A 6,465-nucleotide genomic window follows, 5' to 3' on the forward strand; every position below is an offset into this window, starting at 1 on the left:
CAGAGGAACCCAGCGGCCAATGGGCGGCGCCTCCGGGGGCGGGAGCAGAGAGACAAGGAAATGCTGTCACCGCCGTTAACACGCACGTGGAGGTTTGTTAAAGGTATAGGGACTGCAGCCGCCCAGGCGGGGGGCGGGGAATGAGTCGCTGGGGGCTTGAGGGGAGGGGTCAATGTTAAGTGGCTGGCCCCTAGCAGGTGCCTGGAGGCGAGCCTAGTGCAGGAAGTACCCCCTGGGGGGAGGGGGGAAGCTGTGGGCTGGGAAAGGACAAATGGAAAACGGAATTAGGGGCCAGACTCTGAGGCAAGGTGATGGGGAGACACAGAAGGAGGGGCAGTCCGTTTGGGGGAAGAAATTGGGGCTGGAGAGGGGAGAGGTTGAAGTGAGTTGTGGATCACACAGGATAGGTGTTGTGTATTGTGAGTGAGTGTATGGGCGGGGGTTCTCTGGAGTTGGGGGAGTGGGGGGAGATGCAGCGGGACCAGGAAGAGACTGTGGGGTGGGAAGGAAGCGTGCTGAATGGAAAGGGGGAAAGGGAAATTTGGGCTCAAGCCATCCCAGACCAGAGCCATGTTCCTTGTGCAGCTCTGAACTCCTCTCTGCCTCATTTCTTTAACCCTGGGGTCAGAGCGTGCTGCTCCCTTTGCCCATGGTTTCTCCTTTCCTGGTGCAGCGGAGTTCACACTAGCCAGTGTTCTGGTAGATGGAAAGGTTGCCACTGCCCCACCTCTCCTGGGCCTCCCTCATCTTAGCTGGGTTTCCCCCTTCTTCACATTTTGCCCTTCCTAGTTAGTTGGAGTCTGGTTCCTAGGTAATGCCAGCCGTAGCTGAGGGCCCAGGGGAGCAGGTGGCTGTGCAAAGCCACTTGCAGGCTGTGGACAAAGGGCTGAGACGTGGAAAACCTACCAGTGCCCATTCCGGCTTTGGCCTGGCTGGGGCAGCCTTGGGTCAAGTCCTCTCTGTAGTCCTGGTTTCCACCAACATCAGGAAGGGGAGCTGCAAGAGCCATCTAGGCAGGCACCCCAGGACTGTGCCAGGTAAGGGGAACTTCCTGTCCTACCCAGGTCTCTACATTACCATGTGTTAAGCTTCATAAAGCCCTGCATTAGATACCTATCATCTTTTTTTTTTTTTTTTTTTTTTTTTTTTTTTAAAGATTTTATTTATTTATTCATGAGAGACAGAGAGAGAGAGAGAGAGAGAGAGGCAGAGGGAGAAGCAGGCTCCCAAGGAGCAGGGAGCCTGATGCGGGACTCGATCCCAGGACCCTGGGATCATGACCTGAGCCGAAGGCAGACGCTTAACCATCTGAGCCACCCAGGCGCCCTATCATCTTTTATTATATGGATGTAGCTTGAGCCAAATGGAATCTGGAAGACCAATTTGCTGCAATGAAATAATACATGTCTCAAGGCTTAATGATATTGATCTATGGATTCTCCACTGGTTGGAATTTTTTTGCTGCATCGTTTTCCTCCATCAACATGACTGAGAGAGTTGACTGGACTTGCTTTCTTGTTGAGGTTGTCTTTCCACATGTGAACATTGCTGTTCTCGGCTCCTCCCAAGCCCCTGCACTTGGACCTGTGTAAGCATAATTAGTGCCCTTCAACACAGATGATTTGTTCATGGGGCCACACTTTTTTTTTTTTTTTTAAGATTTTATTTATTTATTTGACAGAGAGACAGTGAGAGCAGGAACACAAGCAGGGGAGAGGGTCAGAGGAGAAGCAGGCTTCCCGCCGAGCAGGGAGCCCGATGTGGGACTCGATCCCAGGACCCTGGGATCATGACCTGAGCCGAAGGCAGACGCTTAAGGACTGAGCCACCCAGGCGCCCATGGGGCCACACTCTTAGCACTCCTGGGCTATGCTACCCTGGACCTGGGATGCTAGGATCATTTGAATAGTTTGCCTGAAAGCCAAAAGCTCAGTTAGATATTTATTCATTCCATAGACATTTGTTAAAGACTTTTTTAAAAAAGATTTTATCTATTTATTTGTCAGAAAGAGAGTACAAACAGCAGCAGGCAGAGGAAGAAGCAGGCTCCCCACTGAGCAGGGAGCCCGACATGGGGCTCGATCCCGGGGATCATGACCTAAGCTGAAGGCAGACGCTTAACTGACTGAGCCACCCAGGCGCCCCTGTTAAAGACTTCTTTTTTACCAGGCACTGAGCTAGGTCTGAGAATACTAAGATGAAGAAGGTGACATGCTTCCTGCCCACAAGGGGTTTGTAGTCTACAGGGGAAGCAGATCTGAAGGCTGAAGGGTTACAGGTACTTTAACAGATGCTTCTATGAGGAAAAGGGGAGCAGAAATGAAAAAGTGGTCTCCAGGGGTCAGAAGGCCAGAAAGCCTTCGGAAAGGGAGGAGACATTTGATTTGTCTTATTGAGTGTTTGCCAGACGGACAATGGAATGGGCATGCCAGGAAGAGGGAACGATGTGGGTAAAGGCACGGTGTGTTAGGGAAATGTGGAACAAACAGCTTGGTTCTCCTAGAGCAAGATGGCAAGGTGGGCAGCGGGCCGGCCTAATAGGGAGGGCGGATGATCTGACAGGTGGAAAGGGCCAGGCTTTTAGACAATGATTCTGGGTTTTTTGTTTGTTTGTTTGTTTTGTTTTTTTAATCCTTGCTATTGTTGAACCAGAGTATCTAATTTCTGTTTTTTTAAGACCAGATGGAGAGAAAAAGTACTAGATTCCGACAGCCTCTCCCATCCTCGGCGATTAGCAAGGAAGTTTGCAATTCGTTGCCTTTTTAGATTTTTCCCTTCTGCCTTGAAAATAATAAGTAGGCTTGTGTTATGCTTTTCTGCCTAGTGGGATTTGGTGTCTGGATCACAAAGCAGCCCCACAGCGCAAACGAGAGAGGGGCCAGCCTTTGCTGCTATCGCTGAAGCCCCCCCCAGGGGTTTTGTCTGCGTGGGAGACAGGAATGTTTTATTGTTACTGCTTTTTCCTAAACACTTTGCCACCCTCCTCCCTCCCCCGACTTTGTAAAATTATTAGTCTTTTCTCGAGAGAGTCTTAAGTGAATAGAAAATGTGTGGTAATGCTTCATCGTACAGAAGAGGCACCCTGGTTTCTCAGTATGAAACAAAAGGGCTGTGTGTGAGGTTGGGCACTGTGCCTTGCCTGCCTTCTTCCTATGTTTTTGCCTTTATGTTCTTAAGTCACCTTTTCATCTAATTGTATTTCACTTGGATCTTAGTGACTGGGAGCCTGGCTCTGGTGACAGAGTGGCTGATGGGCCAGGGAGGGCGAGGCCGGGGCAGGGAGACGTCGAGAGACATGGCAGAAGCCGGGAGCCGGGAGCCTGGTGCTGGAGTCGCACCAGGATAATCTGAGGCGTCACGGGTGGCGCTGTTGAAGTGGGGGCGTGTTGGAGGAGGAGATTTGGGGGAAAGAGGAAGATGATCAGACCTGTTGAGTGTAAGGGTTTATGGGACATGCATGTTTGGCCAGGTTTGATCATCAGGTCTGGAGCTTAGGGGAGAGATCTAGGCTGATGAGACTGGGCCCCCAAGGTGGCACCTGAAGCCATGGGGGAGGATGAGAATGTCCGAGAAGAGGGTCTGGGAGGATTAAGGAGTATGGGGGGAGGAGGGAGGCCCAGGAGGATGGTAATGATGCCAGTGAAATGTAGCCTTCCAGGAGGCCAACGGCAGGCCAGAGAGGTGTGCTGGGGGCCCGAAGCTCAGGCACTCCTGAGCCCAGCCTTGGGGTGCATTCAGGACACACAGAAGGGGGGTACTTGGTGCTCTGCCAGCAGCTACCTGAGCCCTGAGTACTGTGGTTGTTGGGGGGCCCAGATGGGAGCCGGGACCTCAGAGGCTCGTAGTGGGATCTGGAGGAGGCTGACCCTTTCCCGAGGGGCCTGCCTGTGGTTGTGGGGTTAGCCCCTCTCACGACCCTTGTGTGGGCTCACAGATCACTTCCCAAATGCGTCCTTTCGTTTTCTGCCCCAGCCCTCGTTAGAAGTGCCTTCCTGGGAGGGACCACATCCCTTACTGTCTCTGGCTCCTCAAAAATCCTGGCCAGGAAATGCTCTTCTGTAATGTTTATGCATAAACTGCCTTCGTTAAGCTTCTCTGTACCTGGGTGCCAGGCATGGTGAGTGGGCCTTGGGGCCTGGTGGGGGCCGGGCCAAGTGTTTCTGCGGGCTGGAGGGATGTTAGGCTTTCCAAGGCTGAGAGGGGTATTAGGGCATCAGTCTCAGTCTCAGCCCTGGCTGCCTTGGTAATTGGGGCCACAGGCAGAGGGAGGGGGCCTGATGGTGGGTTCCCAGGCAGAACCCAAGGAGTATGACCTGGCAGCTTCTTAGTTTCCTTTAAGAAATCCTGGTCAGTCCTGGCTTTTGGCCACTTCTCATTTCCTCTCACCCAGGCCTGCGATGAGCCAGTGTTTGACTCTCCTCCTCAAGCCGTGATTCTCTGCCCTATCCCACGGTGGTTGGCTTTCTTTTCAGCCACCCCTGTTCTGTAGTCCATCTTCCCAGGCTCACTTCCTGCCCCTTCCTCGCCCTCTTCCGCTTGGAAACCCAGCTGCCACCTGTCCCAACATGACTGCAGTTCCTTTAGTGACTTCATCCTAGCCCCAAAGACCTTGGTCAGGTCACAAGAGGTCTCCCAAGGCAGTGAATCCCCGGGTGAGGGTCCCCGGAATCCACCACCGTGTAGACCTCAGCCACGTTCCGTCAGCCACGAGCCCCTGATGGGGTCCAGGGACCTGAGAGGCTGCGGGTGGGTCTGGTCAGACTCAAGTGTGGGGCCTCAGAGGGCCCTCAGAAGGTGATTGTGAAGATGGACTGAGGAGTTTAAAGGAAGTCTCAGCTCTACTTGCTGCCTTGTTTGTTTGTTTGTTTTTAAAGGTATTTTGCCTGGAATTGCCTTCAGGAGGGAGGATCTCAGAAAAGAGGAACCCAGCCCCCTTTCCTTCCAGGCTTGTAATCCTAGTGTCTGGGGTCAAAGAGCCGCAACGTTGAGCATCACTGAGCAGACAGGAGGGTGCAGTGAGGGGTGACCTTGGGGCAGATGACCCTGAGGATGGGGCGGGGCAGAGGAGGGAACTTGGGCAGGATGGCCCCCACTCTTGAGCTGCTGGGGGTGGCCTGCTCCCAGATCTTCAACCAGGGCCTAGGAGGTGTCCTGGAGACGCCTCTGGCCTGGGGTGAGCTGGGGCCGCATGACACCATCAACAGCTCCCTGTCCCCCCCCCCTGCCCCGCAACTCTCCAGTAAACCAGGGCTGGATTAAGGCAGAGGAGGGCTCACTTGCCACCAGTCTCCCTTCTTTGCTCATGCCATCACCCACACCAGGCAGCACTCTCCCACTCCCTGTCTGCCTCAGGCACCCCATGGGAGGCAGAGGTAGTCAGGCCTAGCTTGGAACCTGAGTATCTCACTGGAGAAAGGAAATCCCCAGTGCCAATAGGCAGTTCTGCTCGCTGGGGGCTGGCCCCCTCATTACCAAAGGTTGCCCAGGAGTTGGGTCAGTTTCCGTACATGAAGCATAAAAGCACATGACTGGAATCAGCTCTCAGGAAAGGATCGTTCTTTGTGCCAAAGAGCAAAGCTAAGGGGGGAAACGTGGCAAAAAGTGGGCAATGTGCTAATATTCCCCTTCTCTCCATCAGTCCCAGTTCAGAACACAGCAAGACACTTTTCCAGTTGCGTAACCCACACGTGAGGGAGGGAGAGACACTCCTCACGTCTTCCCCCTGCCCGGGCAGCGATGAAATAGAGGACTGATGGAAGTTGGCCAAGAGGCTTCTGTGCCAGGGTAGATGCAGCTGTAGGTCTGGTTTCCCCCAAAGGGCTTATGTGTAGTGATCAGGGGGCAGAGAACCTGTGATCTATCTGAGATCATAACCTTTTTATTTCTTTAGATGTGAGGGTGGACTGGCTCTGAGGAAAAGCTTTTTGCTCGCCAAGGCAGGCCGCCAGTGGCAGAGGACACAGAGTGAGGGAGTGGAGAGCTCAAAACCAAGCCTGGCCACTCCTGCATGGCGCAGCGACCCTTGCTGTGTCCCTTGGAGGTGAAGAGGCATGTTGTTAAAAGGAGAAAGCACATACTGTTCTCTCTGTGACTCACCTCGCCCTTCAGCCCAGATGCTCTTCTGGCCCCGCCAGGTTTAAACACATGCACCCACGTCCTCCTCAGAGCTCTGCCCCCCACCCCCGCACCCCCAAGAGCCCCACCAAAATTTCAGAGCTGCTGCACTTGGGCTGCCCTGTCTGGGGTGGGGGACGGAAGAAAAACACAATCCGTGGTCGGAGTCCTCGTCCGGGGAAAGCTGGGCTCCCAGCTCTCCACCCTGGAAACGAATCTTGGCCTTAGGGAACTGCCTTTTCTCCAGACTCTCTAGCCTCCCGGGAGTGACAAAGCCAAGGGCCCTCTGGCTCTCTCCCTCCCACAATTCTTGCTAAAAGGTTCTAAGGCCAAAGCCTTCCTCCCAGGACT

The 6,465-nt window shown here is 53.8% G+C and overlaps 1 long non-coding RNA gene across 5 annotated transcripts in view; it reads left to right on the forward strand.

Moving 5' to 3' along the window:
• The first annotated feature begins 34 nt into the window (after nt 1-34).
• The window catches only part of LOC113939764, a 30,565-nt gene continuing 24,134 nt past the window's right edge, over nt 35-6,465 (forward strand). For 4 of the 5 annotated variants that reach the window (XR_003525345.2, XR_004819701.1, XR_003525344.2 and 1 more), the window contains exon 1: nt 138-1,037. This is a non-coding gene — a long non-coding RNA (uncharacterized LOC113939764). Of the gene's footprint in view, nt 104-137; nt 1,038-6,465 lie in introns of those variants that run through there. The other variant, XR_004819703.1, reaches the window with a different exon arrangement.

Source organism: Zalophus californianus, chromosome 16, assembly GCF_009762305.2.
Source record: "Zalophus californianus isolate mZalCal1 chromosome 16, mZalCal1.pri.v2, whole genome shotgun sequence".
In the NCBI taxonomy this organism is placed as follows: Eukaryota; Metazoa; Chordata; class Mammalia; order Carnivora; family Otariidae; genus Zalophus; species Zalophus californianus.